General features: G+C 42.5%; 1 long non-coding RNA gene and 1 pseudogene across 2 annotated transcripts in view; one reads left to right on the top strand and one right to left on the bottom strand.

Annotated features, from left to right (window-relative positions):
- LOC309636703 overlaps window positions 1-17675 on the bottom strand; it is a 47478-nt gene that overhangs the window by 8308 nt on the left and 21495 nt on the right. The gene's annotated exons all lie outside the window — the stretch shown is intronic.
- On the top strand, window positions 6336-7289 carry LOC309636414 (lysine-specific demethylase 4D pseudogene; annotated as a pseudogene). The gene has a single exon. The product of its transcript is annotated as a lysine-specific demethylase 4D pseudogene (transcript).

The following is a 17675-nucleotide window of genomic DNA, read 5'->3' as shown; positions in this document are numbered from 1 at the left end:
TGGACTCATCAGTCACCACCTCAAACAGAGAGGGTCCACTGGAGTTACTTTGTTTCCTCTCAGGGGCTAGCCATTTACAACTCAGACACCAGAATCTGCTCCTTTGTCTCTGTTTTCTGCTAATACAGCCGTAAGGCAGAGAACAAGACTGGTCTGGTTGCTGCCACGATGAGAGGGTGGACGAGCCAGGGACGACGGAAGACACTAGAAGATGGGGGACATGAGGGAACAAAGGTGACAGTTCGAAAATATGAGCCTACATACTTTCATTTTTACTTATTCTCTTGATGACAACTTGTACACATGATTGGAGGGTGGGACAACGTGGGACATGGAAGCCACGGCCCAGGAACATGCGGAGGGGAGATCGGGAGGGGCCCTCTTCCCCCTCCTCAGGGCCAGTCTGCCCAGGCCCTGATACGAAGCAGGAAGGGGGGAGGCAGTGTGTGTATGTGGAGCAGGGGGGCAATCCTGCTTAGACAAGCAGACCCAGGTGGTCCTTCTTTACCAAGGGAGATGGGCAAATTGTGATCACCAGTTCTGGAAAAGGTAGCCAGTGGGCCTTGGCAGGGGAAATCTCTCCCCAAATCCACAAAAATCCACATGGAGGGAATCCTCCATAAGCCTGTGGATCAATGAACAAACTACATCAAGGTAGGATTTTAATGGCCTGGGATCCTTTGATCCATCGAGTCCTCTAGTTACAGAAAAGAAACCCTCCACTCTCCTCTCTGACCCACCCTGCCCTTTGCTACAGTCTAAATCGGCTGTTCCAGTGAACACAAGCAGCCCCACCCAACTCATCGCATTTGGGATTCAGCATTTACTGAGATGTCCTGGATGAGCTGCTCTCAGATTCCCAGATTTCACTTCTTTTTTTTTTTTTTCACACACACACACACTGTATTTTATTTTTACAAGAGATAAATAGACTGACATCAAGCATTGTACATGGATGACCACAACAAAAGCAACAATGACTGCAATTACCAAACACAAAACACACTCATACTGTGTCATAATATTGACATTCAGTCCAGTAATCCCCCACTGTAGCAGCTCCTTTACTTTGCAGTGAAAATTGATTTGTATATTCTTTGCCTCTGAGTCCTTGTAAGATTTTTTTTTTTAATTCAAACAGAAAGTCACAAAAATTATACTCATCCTCATCAGTTCACTCAGTCCTATGTAATTAATTTTTTTTTCATCTTGATCTTTTGTTAGCACTTTTATGAGTTCATCAGTTTTTCATTAGAGTTCTGAAAATGCTTATTCATTCAGTTCAGCAGTACAGTCAGTTACCAGAAACCTGTACTTGTCAGAGTCTTTTCCATGAATTTCTTGAAGATGAAACCCTTTTATAGGAACATATTTGCAAAAGCATCAGAGTACACCCAGAACTGTCTGTAAATGACAAAAGACTTAAAAATGACCACGGTTAAAGATTTGATGAAAGTTCATAATAATGTAGTTGACAAGAAAATTAGTTATTTCTGAGATATACATTTTAAAGTAATAACTAGGATTATGACGTATAACATTATACCAGAAGATATAAGATTTTTAGAAATTTCATGTAATGTCTGAAACATTTATGTTAACATATTTCCATACAAATAACCCAATAAAAGTTTAGTATTAGTTGTTTTGTTTGTTTGTTTTTTTATACTGCAGGTTCTTATTAGTCATCAATTTTATACACATCAGTGTATACATGTCAATCCCAATCGCCCAATTCAGCACACCACCATCCCCACGCCACCGCAGTTTTCCCCCCTTGGTGTCCATATGTCTGTTCTCTACATCTGTGTCTCAACTTCTGCCCTGCAAACCGGCTCATCTGTACCATTTTTCTAGGTTCCACATACATGCGTTAATATACGATATTTGTTTTTCTCTTTCTGACTTACTTCACTCTGTATGACAGTCTCTAGATCCATCCACGTCTCAACAAATGACTCAATTTCGTTCCTTTTTATGGCTGAGTAATATTCCATTGTATATATGTACCACTACTTCTTTATCCATTCGTCTGTTGATGGGCATTTAGGTTGCTTCCATGACCTGGCTAATGTAAATAGTGCTGCAATGAACATTGGGGTGCATGTGTCTTTTTGAATTATGGTTTTCTCTGAGTATATGCCCAGTAGTGGGATTGCTGGGTCATATGGTAATTCTATTTTTAGTGTTTTAAGGAACCTCCATATTGTTCTCCATAGTGGCTGTATCAATTTACATTTCCACCAACAGTGCAAGAGGGTTCCCTTTTCTCCACACCCTCTCCAGCATTTGTCGTTTGTAGATTTTCTGATGATGCCCATTCTAACTGGTGTGAGGTGATACCTCATTGTAGTTTTGATTTGCATTTCTCTAATAATTAGTGATGTTGAGCATCTTTTCATGTGCTACGTGGCCGTCTGTATGTCTTCTTTGGAGAAATGTCTATTTAGGTCTTCTGCCCATTTTTGGATTGGGGTGTTTGTTTCTTTAATATTGAGCTGAATGAGCTGTTTATATATTTTGGAGATTAATCCTTTGTCCGTTGATTCATTTGCAAATATTTTCTCCCATTCTGAGGGTTGTCTTTTCGTCTTCTTTATGGTTTCCTTTGCTGTGCAAAAGCTTTGAAGTTTCATTAGGTCCCATTTGTTTATTTTTGTTTTTATTTCCATTACTCTAGGAGGTGGATCAAAAAAGATCTTGCTGTGATTTATGTCAAAGAGTGTTCTTCCTATGTTTTCCTCTAAGAGTTTTATAGTGTCCAGTCTTACAGTTAGGTCTCTAATCCATTTTGAGTTTATTTTTGTGTATGGTGTTAGGGAGTATTCTAATTTCATTCTTTTACATGTAGCCGTCCAGTTTTCCCAGCACCACTTACTGAAGAGACTGTCTTTTCTCCATTGTATATCTTTGCCTCCTTTGTCATAGATTAGTTGACCATAGGTGCGTGGGTTTATCTCTGGGCTTTCTATCTTGTTCCATTGATCTATGTTTCTGTTTTTGTGCCAGTACCATGTTGTCATGATTACTGTAGCTTTGGCCTTTTTTTTTTTTCCTTTAAAGCATAAAGGTGAAAAGGATGACATTTTATATCAGAAAGCAACATTTTTTCCCTGGTAAAATTCTCATTTATTTATGCATTTAAACTACAAGCATTGAATGCATATCATTTTTAGGTTTCTTCATTGGGGCCATGTATTTCTGTTATTAAAGGAATTAAAACATTTTTTCTCTTTTTTTTTTTTTTTGAAGATATATTCTCTTTATTATAGTTACTCATCACTATCATATGTGCCTTCTGGGTCACTTTGGTAGTTCATGTTACATTTTTCCACATGTAAATTATTTTTATCATTTTACATGATGGGGAAGAAAATACGCAGATGTGTATCCATTCAGAAAAATAATTCATAATGCACAGATTATAAGAGCAGACAGAATTGAAATTAAAATTCCTTATAGAATACAGATACAGATTTCCTTTTTTTTTTATTGGAGTATAATTGCTTTACAATGGTGTGTTAGTTTCTGCTTTATAACAAAGTGAATCAGTTATACATATACATATGTCCCCATATCTATTCCCTCTTGCATCTCCCTTCCTCCCACCCTCCCTATCCCACCCCTCTAGGTGGTCACAAAGCAAGGAGCTGATCTCCCTGTGCTATGCGGCTGCTGCCCACTAGCTATCTATTTTACATTTGGTAACGTATATATGTCCATGTCACTCTCTCACCTTGTCCCTGCCCCCCCTTCCCCCTCCCCATATCCTCAAGTCCATTCTCTAGTAGGTCTGCATCTTTATTCCCATCTTGCCCCTAGGTTCTTCATGACCTTTTTTTTTTTTTTTTAGATTCCATATATATGTGTTAGCATACCGTAGTTGTTTTTCTCTTTCTGACTTACTTCACTCAGTATGACAGTCTCTAGGTCCATCCACCTCACTACAAATAACTCAATTTCATTCCTTTTTATGGCTGAGTAATATTCCATTGTATATACGTGCCACATCTTCTTTATCCATTCATCTGTTGACGGACACTTTGGTTGCTTCCATGTCCTGGCTATTGTAAATAGAGCTGCAATGAACATTTTGGTACATGACTCGTTTTGAATTATGCTTTTCTCAGGGTATATGCCCAGTAGTGGGATTGCTGGGTCGTATGGTAGTTCTATTTTTAGTTTTTTAAGGAATGTCCATACAGTACTCCATAATGGCTGTATCAATTTACATTCTCACCAACAGTGCAAGAGGGTTCCCTTTTCTCCACACCCTCTCCAGCATTTATTGCTTGTAGATTTTTTGATGATGGCCATTCTGACCGGTGTGAGATGATACCTGATTGTAGTTTTGATTTGCATTTCTCTAATGATTAACGATGCTGAGCATTCTTTCCTGTGTCTGTTGGCAATCTGTATATCTTCTTTGGAGAAATGTCTATTTAGGTCTTCTGCCCATTTTTGGATTGGGTTGTTTGTTTTTTTAATGTTGAGCTGCATGAGCTGCTTGTAAATTTTGGAGATTAATCCTTTGTCAGTTGCCTCATTTGCAAATATTTTCTCGCATTCTGAGTGAACGTTATATTTCTAATAATTTGTCTAGCAATGAAAATTAATGATTAGATTTTAATTAGAATGTTTCAAGTATTTACACATTAAGGATAACGCTTGTTAAGGATGTGTACATTTGTGTTCTGTACTTTTTTCCTGCTTTTGTTTACATAGGCACTCTTTCTATAATGGTAGATTTTTATCTGTGTTCCCTTATTTTATTATAATATGATTTGCTTGTCCTTTTCTCTCTTTTCTCTTATGCTTATGTTTTTACACTTTTAATGGTCTACAAATTGCATTTTGGTTTCAGTAATCATTTCTATTGGGTGTTATGTTTTCTTTTGTAATCGTTTCAGCTTATATCATTGTTTTCCTTTCCCTAATTTATCTTTTGGGTTAAGCCATCCAATTTCTTGAGTTGAATGCTTAACTCCTTTATTTTCTAGCTTGCTTAATGTCCTTACACTTCAGTTAGATAGTCCTCTTTTTCTGTCTTATGATTTGCCCTAATTTTTTATTTCTAAATTTCAGCTTTATTGCTGTATAATTGACTTAGAAAATTGTAAAATATTCAGTGAACTTTGTGGTGATTTGATATACATTGTGAAAGGATTCCCCCCATGGAGTTAATTAAAACAGTTACTTCATATATTTACTTTTTTTGGTAAGAACATTTAAATCCTACCCTTCTAGAAAATTTCAACTATATATCACAGTGTTATCAACTATAATCACCATGGTTAACATTAGCTCCTGAGACTTTCTTCACTGTGTACCCTTTTACCCTCCCTTCCCTGCCCTCCACTGCAACCACTTTTCTACTGTGGTTCTGTAAGTTTTACTTTTTTTTTTTTTTTTAAGATTCCACATATAAGTGATGCCATGCCATATTTGTCTTTCTCTGTCTTATTTCACTGGGCATAGTACCCTCCAAGACCATCCATGTTGTTGCAAAGGGCAAAATTTCATTCTTTTTATGGCTGAGTATTATTCCATTGCATATATGTACCACATCTTCTGTAACCATTCAACCATCGCTGGACATGTTCGTTGTTTCCATATATTATCCATTGTGAATAATACCTCAGAGAATGAGGGAGGACAGATATCTCCTTGATATTCTGTTTTTATTTCCTTTGGATATATACCCAGAAGTGAGACTGCAGCATCATATGTTGCTTATATTTAAAATTTTTGAGGAACTGCCATACTGTTTTCTATAGTATGCACCATAGCTGCACCAGTTTACATGCCTACCAAAAGAGTGTACTTTTTGCCCTTAAATTCAAACTTTGAAATTAAGATTGCTATACAATTTTCTTTAACTTGATGTTAAATCAGTTTGTTTTGTCATCCACTTATTTTCAATATTTTGTACTTTCTGTAGGTTTGGCTTGGAAACTTCCATGGAGAGACTTTCTGCTACAGTGAGGTGAGAAGCCACCCATGCACTCAAGCCTGGGAATCTGGAGAGGCCTCAGGCACTTATATCCCTAACAGAGGAAACCCACAGAGCTGCAGGCTGAGGCAGGACTTGGCTCAGAGAGCCCTCTCCTCTGGGAAATAGTCTATTTTCTTTGGCTCCAAAATGCTGACAAGAGCGGAGTCCTTCTGGTGGATTGACAAGCCTGGAGAAGATACCACCTCGTTTGTTTAAAAGTTCAAGTCTGAGTTCCTGCCTCTCAGATATATCTAAACTTCTTTAAAAATAAAGGAAGTATAGGGAAGAGGTACTCCCCAGCATTCTCAGGTATCCAAAGCATACCGAAGAAGCTGGGAGTCCGTTGCTTATTCTATTGCCGCCATGCAGTCTAAGCACTTTGGTAGCCAGAACCCAAGTTGGAAGATTATGATCTTCCACCCAACCATGGAAGAATTTGAAGATTTCAACAAATATATTGTTTACATGGAGTCGCAAGGTGCACACCGAGCTGGCCTAGCCAAGGTAATTCCACCGAAAGGATGGAAAGGCAGACAGACGTACAATGATATCGATGACATCTTAATAGCCACTCCCCTCCAACAGGTGACTTCTGGGCAGGCAGGTGTGTTTACTCAATACCACAAAAAAGAAGAAAGCCATGACTGTGGGTGAGTACCACCACTTAGCAAAGAGTGAAAAATATCGGACTCCAGCACACTTTGATTTTTAAGGACCTGGAGCGAAAATATTGGAAAACACGCCTCTATGATTCACCAGTATATGGTGCGGACGTCAGTGGCTCTTTATTCGATCAAAACACGGAGCAGTGGAACCTTGGACACCTGGGAACCATTCAGGACCTGCTGGAGCAGGAGTGCGGAGTGGTCATCGAAGGCATCAACACCCCCTACCTGTACTTCGGCATGTGGAAGACCGCCTTCGCCTGGCACACGGAGGACATGGACCTTTGCAGCATCAACTACCTGCACTTCGGGGAGCCCAAGACTTGGTACGCGGTGCCCCCGGAGCACGGCCGGCGCCTGGAACGCCTGGCCAGGGAGCTTTTCCCGGGCAGCGCGCGGGGCTGTGAGGCCTTCCTGCGGCACAAGGTGGCTCTCATCTCGCCCACGGTCCTCAAGGACAACGGCATCCCCTTCGATCGGGTCACTCAGGAGGCTGGAGAGTTCATCGTGACCTTTCCCTATGGCTACCACTCTGGCTTCAACCATGGCTTCAACTGCGTGGAAGCCATCAATTTCGATCCCCCCACCCCTCGCGCTGGATCGATTATGGCAAAGTGGCATGGGAATAGGGCTCTGCATGACCTTTGGAAAAATCTGGGTTAGAATAAGGGAGATTTCAGGTAAGCACCCTGAGGAGATTTTAAAATGTGTGGCTGGGTGGGGGCTCTAAAGGGGACCTATAATTACCAGCTGGGAAGGGAGTTGGTGTTTAGAATAGTAGCATTAAGACCAGAGACTTGTAAGGTACTGAAACTGTGTGTGTGTGTGTGTGTGTGTGTGTGTCTGTGTGTGTCTGTGTGTGTGTGTGTGTGTGTTGCCTTCTGTTTTCCTGAAGCAATATGGAGTGAAGACTTTGTTTTCGTGGAGCAGCAAGGAAGTAGGGAGGTGGGGAGACTTTATCTTCCTTTCCAGCCAGGCTTGGACATGGAAGAATAAGATGAGTGTGGCCATGAAGAGGTGAGGAAGATGGGCCGTGTCTCTGGGATGCACTGCAGAGAAGAAAGGAGACTTGGGGAGGTCTGCATTGTCACCAGACTGTGAGGCCACCTTCCCTGGCCCCTCTCCAGGGCTGCAGAAGCTTTTCTTCCTCATCATGGCAGAGAAGGTGACTCCCAGGAGAACCTGACTCTGTCCACTATGAAATTTTGTCCTTGGTATAGGAAATTCCAGAAAGGCTATTACTCTGGATAGTAATAATGATTCTCTATTCAGTACTCCTCTATCGCCTCCCCTGCAGCCTCTTCTTTTTCTTTTAATGGTGAAGTAAATAAGTGTGATGCTGTTGCTGTGGTTTTGTGTTTTCCCTCCATCCACAAACTCAGTCCATCCATGGACCCACTCTGTATGCATAGGTGCAAAGTTGAATCTGAAGGGTGATGTCTTTCATAAAGCAAAACTTTTCCGCAGTCACTGCTTTGACCTTTCCAGCAGTTACTTAGAGGGGACAACTGGACTTCGAGTCAGCAGAAATGGCATTCAAACCTGCGCTTTGCTACTTTCTAGTCGTGGGACCTTCAGCCAAAAAATGATTGATTTTCTCTGAGCCAGAATTACAGTGCGAGAGTTTTGTGAAGATACTGGGGATGTAAATGTGACAGGCATGTAGGAGGTGCTTAGTTAATTTGATGTGCATTCATACACTCTGCTGTCCTCTTGGGCCCGCCCAAGGCCAAGGACATCCGCTCATATTCCTTCTCTGATGCTCACTTCCACTGTTGTTTTCCTCACCACCCCACCCCACAGGCTTACACGTTACTTTTATTTTACTTAATAGACAATTTTTTCAGAGTAGTTCACAACAAAATTAAGTGGAAAATTCAGAGGATTCCCACATACTCCTTCCCAGGCTCCTCCACCATCATCCACAGCAGAAAGGAACATTTGTTACAATCGATGAACCTGCACTGACTCCTCATCATCACCCAGAGTCCGTAGTTTAATTTATGGTTCATTCTTGGTGTTGTACAGTCTATGGATTTGACCAATGTATAATGACGTGTATCTACACTTATAACACCATACAGAATAGTTTCATTGCCTAAAATTCCTCTGTGCTCTGCCTATTCATCTCCCCCTCCCCCCTCCCCCACAACCCCTGATCATTTTACTGCTTCCATAGTTTTGTCTTTTCCAAATGATTTCTTTCACGCAATAATATGCCTTTAAGTTCCCTCCACTTTTAGTGGTTTTATAGCTCATTTCCTTCTGTTGCTGAATAATATTCCATTGTATGGTGTACCACCCTTTATTTATCCACTCACGTGCTGAAGGACATCTTGGATGCTTCCAAGTTTTTCTGCAATTATGAATAAAACTACTATAAACATTTGTGTGCAGGTTTTGGTGTGGATGTAAGTTTTCAGCTCATCTGAGTAAATACCAAAGAGTGCAATCGCTGGATTTTATGGTGAGACTATATTTAGTTTTGTAACAAACTGCCAATTATTCTTACCGGTAGAAAACTTATCTTTTTTGTTTGTTTGTTTTTGCTCCTGATCTACCTCATGTTTGCACAAAAGGTCACACATACCCATTTGCAAATTCCACTCCTTGGGGTATTTCTCCTTGTTACAGTGTTACAAAGGCAAGGTAAAGATTTCACAATCAGTCAAGAGCCAGAGGACCCAGCCCTTATTCAGACTCCTACACCAACTTGTTTAGTAGTCTTTCAACAAATCAGGTTTCCATGGCTCTCCACTTGCCAGTTTAGGCAAAATGAGCTCTTAGCCACATTGCTCCTCTGAGAGAGTTTGCACATAACAAGTTCAGATCCGGGCAAACATAATTTGTGCTAACTAAATATTACCTATTATCACTATTACTTAGGAACCAAAGTTGTAAGATGAACATTAGAACCTGTATTTAAACGTAACTTGTAGAGGTTGGAGTTCGGGTCTTGGGACTCCTCTAAGATTTATAAAAGCGTCAGTTATGGATTTGTCTGACTACCTGGCCACAGTGAATTATTCATAGAGATTAACCATTACACCAATTCAGTTTCCGTGTGAGTAAGGATTCCTTTCCAGATATTTAGAAATAACTTCACCATGATATTTATGTCGTTAGATGGTGACCATATATGGGTTTTGTTTTGTTTTGTTTTTTTTAAATAAATTTATTTATTACTTCATTTTATTTTTGGCTGCATTGGGTCTTCGTTGCTGCACGTGGGCTTTCTCTAGTTGTGGCGATCGGGGGGCTACTCTTCGTTGTGGTGCGCAGGCCTCTCATTGCAGTGGCTTCTCTTGTTGCAGAGCATGGGTTCTAGGCATGCAGGCTTCAGTAGTTGCAGCACGCAGGCTCAGTAGCTGTGGCTCGCGGGCTCTAGATCGCAGGCTCAGTAGCCGTGGCGCATGGGCTCAGTTGCTCCACGGCAGTGGGATCTTCCCGGACCAGGGCCCGAACCCGTGTCCCCAGCATTGGCAGGCAGACTCTCAACTACTGCGCCACCAGGGAAGCCCCATATATGGGTTTTGAAGTTGCTTTTTCCCCCAATGTTTGTGTTACCTTTCATCACTTTACATAGGAAACCACAAACAGATGCTAGGAATTGGCTCCCGAGATAAGTGGACTGGACGCTGATCTGAGTTGAACAGATCCTGGTGAGGAGCAGCTCTTGCCCATCCCGCTCTGCTCACCAGCCTCTCAGACTGAAACGCCTCCCAAGCTCCTTGTCATTGACCTGCAGTGATTACAGGGTAATAATGAGACCCTTCTCACGGTTCCTCAGCGAGTGGTGGGTGTTAGGGGGATAAGCAATTTCAGGGAGGACAGAGGAAGGGCACAACTGAGCCCTGTTGGGCATGGGTAACATGTTAGAGGTGCCACTCTATGAAAATGCAACATTTGTGTGACCGGGTTTCTGGATTTTTCTAGGATCCTGGCATCCAGTATCCTCATGCCCTAAATGTTCAGGCCCCTCTAACTAACACAGAGCTACGTCCAGGCCTGTAGACCTCAGACAGCATCTTTTCTTTGTCCCATCTCTCAGAGAGCCTCTTCTCAAAAGATTCACATGGTGCCTATATATTTCAGGGCCCGTTCACTCACTCACTTATTCATTCATTCATTTATTCAGCACATGTTTACTAAGCACTTACCATGTACCAGGCACTGTTTGTGGAATTGGGGCACAACAGTGAAAAAGGCAAAGTTTCAGTTCTCCTGGATCTTATATTCCCATTATAAAGAGAGACATAACAAGTCAAGCAGTCATAAGGGCTAGGAGAAAAAATAAAGCAGAGTAAGGGGTTAGAGAGTGACAGGACTGCTATGTCAGAGAGGGTGGCCTCTTGGGAGTGTGGTCTTCGAGTGCGCCCTGTGGACAAGGGAGTGAGAGCATCATTCTAGGCAGAGGGACAACACATGCAAATACCTGCGGTGGGGGCAGCCTTAAGGTGCTCACAGATTAGCAACGTGGCTGCAGAGCAGGAGAGAGGCGGCGGGAGCTGAGGCGGGGGGGGGAAGGCACAATCTGTCATAACTCAGTGAATGCAAACTCCTCCCACTGAGTGCTTGGGGCCATTGGTGTTTTAGGTGAGCTGGGGATGGAGGAATTTGGGGGCCACAGAGTCTTTGAAAGCACTGATAATTCACAGCCATCCCTGGAAATGGCTCTATCTTTCCTCCCAGAGGCAAATCCTGAGAGCAGAAGGTCTGTAGGTTCTCGTTTCCTGCTGTATCAGCTGACATGTCACGTTTCTGACTCGTATTGAATTAGGTGGGACTTTAACAGACCCAGCAGATCACTGGCATTCACTAAGTTGACAACAGCCATCCCAGCTACTTATGAGCAACTCCAAATCAATGCAGTCAATATTTTGGAATTGTGCTGAGGCCCATATTCAAATAATGTGGAGAGCAGTGAAGGAAGCTCCTCAGGAGACTTCAGGAGAAATTCTCTGGAAAAACAGCTGCCAGGTGAGAGATCAGGTGTCAGAGTTGAACGGGCTATAGATTTAGAATTTGAGGCTATGTACGGGAAATCCTGGCTCCAGAAAAGGATAATTTTTAGGAAAGAGCTAGGATGAAGAGTTTGCAAAGAAAGAGCTCAGGATCCATTCCCTGGGAATGTCAAGCGTCTATTGCATAAGTTTCTTTTTCCTGAGAAACTCCTTAGTAACCAGGTGACCTAACCTCACCTCTCTTGTGGTATATCACCTTGACTGTACTTACACACGACCGTCTAGGACCCTGAGAACTTTATTAACCTATAGTTTAGCTCATGGATTGAACCAGATTAATACAGTTGATAATTATCTTTCTTGGCTTTCTCTGTTCAGTGAGGACTCAATGAAAATTGTCGACTAAGTGAATGACTTGAAACCGCCAATAGAAATGAAACAAGAGCTAGCATCATAAGAAACACCGAAAATAAATAAATATTTCCTATTATAGCATAATTGCTTCCATGTTAAATGTCTTTTAAAATAAGATATCCAGTTTTAAGGTGGGGGTTGAAATAACTTACAGAGCCAGAGAATAAACTCTGTTTCTCTTATTTCAATATGAGACCTTCATTCATTGACGCAACAAATATTGTTAAGCCCCATCACCGTGCCAGTCTAGTACTGCATGCTAAGGGAACATAATATGAAGTTTATGACCTGCTTGGAGACAGACAGGCAATTAGGCAGTTTCACCACGCCACAGCTTCTTCCCAGCTACCATAACCATAGCCAGGCTCTCCCCCAAACTGCTGCTTTTAGAGCCTCTGAAGAAAGGTATCTTTTAACGGGAACAGTCTGTCTCAAGTTCAGGGCCAAAGCCTCCTGGGGCTCTCAGAGCTGTTTCAGTCTGTTCTGGGCTCATGGCAGCTCTCTTGTCCACTTTTCTCAATCGTACCTGACAAATGGGCACAGGTCACCTTTTTGGGAGAATGATGGCTGCTCCAGGCATTCCTTTCTTACCAGGGCTGCAGGGGGACGGGACTGGCTTTGAATGCCCCCACTGGCTGCTTCACTCTAGGAGTGAGTGTCGCTTATTGTCAAATCCCCCCTTCCTCCTCCCATGACATTGACATTCCTTGGCTCCTTTAGGGAGCCGGGGCATTTCAATTCCATTTCCTGTGTTCCATTCCGTTTTCCCACTATCTGCCCCCTTGCTATGGACCGAATGTGTCCTCCTAAAATTCATATGTTGACACCTTAATCTCCAATTAGGGATTTGCAGGTGGGGCCATTGGGAAGTCATTAGATCATGAGGGTGGAGCCCTCATGAATGAGATTAATGCCCTTCTGAAAAGAGAGATGATTATTCTCTTCACCATGTGAGGATGCAGCAAGAAGGTGGCTGTCTGTAAAGCAGGAAGAGAAGCCTCACCAAGAAGCTGACCATGCTGGCACCCTAGGCTTGGACTTCCTGCCTCCAGAACCGTGAAAAAAAACTGTTGTTCAATCCCCCCAGTTTATGGTACCTTGTGATAGAAGCCCAAATGGATAAAGACACCCCCATAACTGCTTGTCTACGGTTCACACTGGCTACTCTAGGAGAAAGGTTAAAAACAAGTAGGCTAGAGACAGGAAACGTGGTTATCATATTATGAGTGTCTACAATGTGCCAAGAACCCTGACTCCCAATTTGTATACATCGTTCACTTTTCTTTCCAAGAGCTCAGTCTGTAGAGTCGAGCAGATGGAGATTGGGAGCCCAGCTCTGCCTTTTGCTAGGGCGACGGGCAAGTGACTCAGCAGCACTCCTAGGCCCCTGCTCCTGGGAGAGCCAGCGGGGCCCAGCACACACCCTGTGTCCAAACACCAGGGCTGCGCTCATAAAACCGTGTGACCTCGGCGGGCTGCTTCTGGACATGATAATAACAGTACTCACCACAATAGGATGGTTGTGAAGCTCAACTGACTTAATATAAGTAAGAGACTACGAGTAGTAACCAGCTTGAGGTAAAAACAAGCTATTATTTCACATCTAGTTGAAGATTTTTTTTTAAAAAGTGGGATTTCAGCACAGTGTTCGATGAGAAGCACACAACAAAGTCTAGCTATTATTGAAGTTATTATTATTACTTATTTTGTGTTACTTTAATAATATTATTCATTACTATTATTACTTTCAGACTTAGAGGTGACAGACTTGGGGTTGTCCCTGCTAAAGTACTTGAAAGGAGAATGACAAAGGAAAAGCCTATAGCTTCTTCTTCCTTTTTTTTAAACTTTTTATTTTATATTGGAGTATAAGTGATTAACAATGTTGTGTTAGTTTCAGGTGCACAGCAAAGTGATTCAGTTATACATATACATGTATCTGTTCTTTTTCAAACTGTTTTCCCATTTAGGTTGTTAGGTAATATTGAGCAGAGTGCCCTGTGCTCTGCAGTGGGTCCTTCTTGGTTATCCATTTTAAATATAGCAGTGTGTACATGTTAATCCCAAACTCCCCAACTATCCCTTCCCACCTTCCCCCTAGTAACCGTAAGTTTGTTCTCTAAGTCTGTGAGTCTATTTCTGTTTTGTAAATATGTTCATATGTATCATTTTTTTAAATTCCACATATAAGCGATATCATACAATATTTGTCTTTGTCTGACTTACTTCACTCAGTATGACAATCTCTAGGTCCACCCATGTTGCTGCAAATGGCATTATTTCATTCTTTTTAATGGCTAAGTAATATTCCATTGTATATATGTACCACTTCTTCTTTAGCCATTCCCCTGTCGATGGACATTTAGGTTGCTTCCATGTCTTGGCTATTGTAAACAGTGTTGCAATGAACATTGGGATGCCTGTATCCTTTTAGACCATGTTTTTCTCCGGATATATGCCCAGTACTGTGATTGTGGGATCATAGGGTAGCTCTCTTTTTAGTTTTTTAAGGTACCTCCATACTGTTCTCCACAGTGGCTATACCAATTTACTTTCCCACCAACAGTGTAGGAGAATTCCCTTTTCTCCACACCCTCTCCAGCATTTACTAATTGTAGATATTTTGATGATAGCCTTTCTCACTGGTTTGATGTGATATCTCACTGTAGTTCTGATTTGCATTTCTCTAATAATTAGTGATGTTGAATATCTTTTCCTGTGCCTCTTGGAAAAGGCTGTAGCTTCTTATCACTCAACGCGTGGACAAGATCCACAGCACGGACATCGCCTTTGACTTTGGTGAAGTTCAGGAGCTCAGACTTCGGCCGCAGACCTACCACTCAGAATCTGCATTTGAAACTAGATCCCAGGTGAGTCAGGGGCATGTTCAAGGTGGAGAGGCACCGCTCCAGTGTGCTGGTCCTCAGCCCACTGGAAACACATTTGAAACACACTGATGTCTAGACCCTCCCCCCATATTCTCACCACCCCAAAATTGCAGCTCCATTGGCTGGGCTGGCTGGCAGTCTCTCTGCCATGTACCTGGGGCTTGGCTTTTGGGCGGTGGGAGTTTGTATATCCTTGAAATGGGGTTCATCTCCTTCCTTCATCCACTCCTGCCCACTGCTCACAGCACCCAGAGCCTGCTCACCTTTCCTGTGAGACCCTTGACTCCTGGTAGAAAATTCCCTTTCCCACCCGGCTCAGGCCGATCATCTAAGTGACTGTTGCTGTGAGGAGGACGGCTCATGCCCCATCGTAAGGCCAAGGACTCTCCTGGGGGCCAGGCTACTATTGTTTTGTGGGAATGAGGGTCATGGGGTTGTCAGTTTCTGAATTTTCCAGAGAAGCTAACAACTTGGGATTTTATGAAAAAAAAATGTAAATGTTGACAGCTAGTTAAAAAAAAACTTCGAAGTCCTGGTAGCCAAATAAAACATTTCCAGAGCTCAGACTTGCCCCCTGTTCTAAACAGCCCATTGGGATTTCAGAGATTCCACATGCCATGGAGGCTAATCCAACTGATCTTGCTGGAACTTTGGAGCTGCTAGAAAAGGGGAGACACCCGGCGTCCCCTAAGCCACGTGGCCAAGGGTTTTTAATCCAGTGACTTGTTAGTTTGGTAGCCCCTCTATTGAAGGCACACCTTCCAGAGGCCTAAGCATGGCTGTTTCTGACACTCACCATCGAAGAACTCTGGATGTCCTCCTAGGGGGACAGGGGACCTCTCTGCCTGACCTGGGCCCAGATATGGTAGGACTTGTGCAGGGCAGTCGTATTTCCCTAGGACAGCAGAACGGAAGGAAAGAAAGGACAGTTTACACTCTCCAATCTTCTCCCTCCCCTCTTTTCTGCCCTCTCTGAATGACAGACAGCCCCAGCGTTTGACACAGCCCCTTGTTTAATGCTGCCACGTCTCTGCTAGTGACCGAATATTTCTCCCTCAATATCGTCTTCATACAAGATGATGTGACTTGTGTTTGTTGCTAATATTAGATCTGTAACAGATGCCCTCATTGTTGGGCCCTGGGTCCATGTGGAGCAGATTAATAAAGCAAAGACAAAGGCCTCAAATACTCAGTGACTTGAAGAGCAGGATTTGTTGCAAGGGACAGGGGCCTTACACTGTGTTGGGCAAGGTGAGGGGACAGGCCTGTGAGAGACCAGGAATTGAGACCACAGTCTAAGTGCCATTGGAATTGTAGGCGGAGCTCTTGGGGTAAACGGGCAGGGAGCACAAAGCATCAAGGAGAGGCATCTTCATGTGGAGACAAACAGTGATGTGGTTAAAGTGACAGGTCATCTAGTCACCGCTGGTGGACAAAATTAGGAGACAGGGGAGCCAGGTAGCAAGTCTAGGGAGACAGTAGATGGTTCAGTGAACATGGCCAATGTCGTGGTTCTTTTGGCTCCTTTCCATTTTTCTCAATAAAGCCTTTGGAGACAGATCAGAGGAGGGTGGTCACCTACCATGTACCTCCTGGGTCTTAGCATGGACCACTGGGACTTTCTTTGCCCCTCCCTCCTCTTCTTATTGCATGATAATTTGTGTTTGTGTTTTATCTTTAATTTATTTTATTGAAGTATAGTTGATTTATCAATACAATGTTGCGTTAATTTCTGCAGTACTGAAAGGTGATTCAGATATATATATATATTTTTATATATATATATATATATACACACATATATATACATTCTTTTTCATAGTCTTTTCCATTATGGTTTATCCCAGGATATTGAATATAGATCCCTGTGCTGTACAGTAGGACCTTGTTGTTGATCCATTCTATACGTAATAGTTAGCATCTGCTAATCCCAAACTCCCAATCCATCCCTCCCTCACCCTGTGTTGTGTTTTTCCATATCTCCTGAACGTGTTTTCTTTGTTTTCCAAATTTTTATTTAGTTGCCTGATCCTTGGTGAAGTTCCTGCTGCACAGCGAGGTGGAGATCACCTCTGACTGTCTCGCCTGCTACATGGACCCACACACAGCAGGCTTTGTCTAAATGAGCACTTTCTGCCCACAGTGATCCCAGCGCTAGTGCCTCGGAAGGCTACCTGAGACTTGGTCAAGGCCAGTGGATCAAGGGTTCTTTTGGTCTCTGGAGGGTTGTGCTGCAAAATTTCTGTGCTATCTTAATTTGGAATTGGATTGTCAAGGTGAATCCTGCAGCTAACCTGTTTATAATCTGACTTTAATCTTTCTGAAAAGAAAACCAGAGACCTAAAAATACCTGTCTTGTACATTCCAGATTTTTGTACTTGCATTTTTTCCCCCTAAAGGAAAGACTGGCCACCTACCTACAGTGAAACTATATGGAGGAAACAAACTAGCGTTTGTTCAGTTTTGCTATAGGTTAAGTGCTTCACATTGTATAGTTCATTTCATTCTCATGTCAAAAATGTGAGGTAGGTCTTATTATTCTCATTTTACAAATTAGGGATTTTGAGGCTCAGAGAGCTCCAAAAGCTGATAAATGGCAGAGCTTAGATTTAAATCAAAGTCTCCTGATACCCAGACCTCTGCTTTTCCCATTTATCTGCACTTCTCGAGTTCTTTTGCAATTGCCAGATGCTGTCATATTCAGACTAAGACAGACACATACAGACAGAGATAGGACTGAATGTTTTCA

This window comes from Balaenoptera physalus, assembly GCF_965194825.1.
Source record: "Balaenoptera physalus genome assembly, chromosome: 10".
In the NCBI taxonomy this organism is placed as follows: domain Eukaryota; kingdom Metazoa; phylum Chordata; class Mammalia; order Artiodactyla; family Balaenopteridae; genus Balaenoptera; species Balaenoptera physalus.
This window is presented reverse-complemented; position numbering and strand designations above follow the sequence as displayed.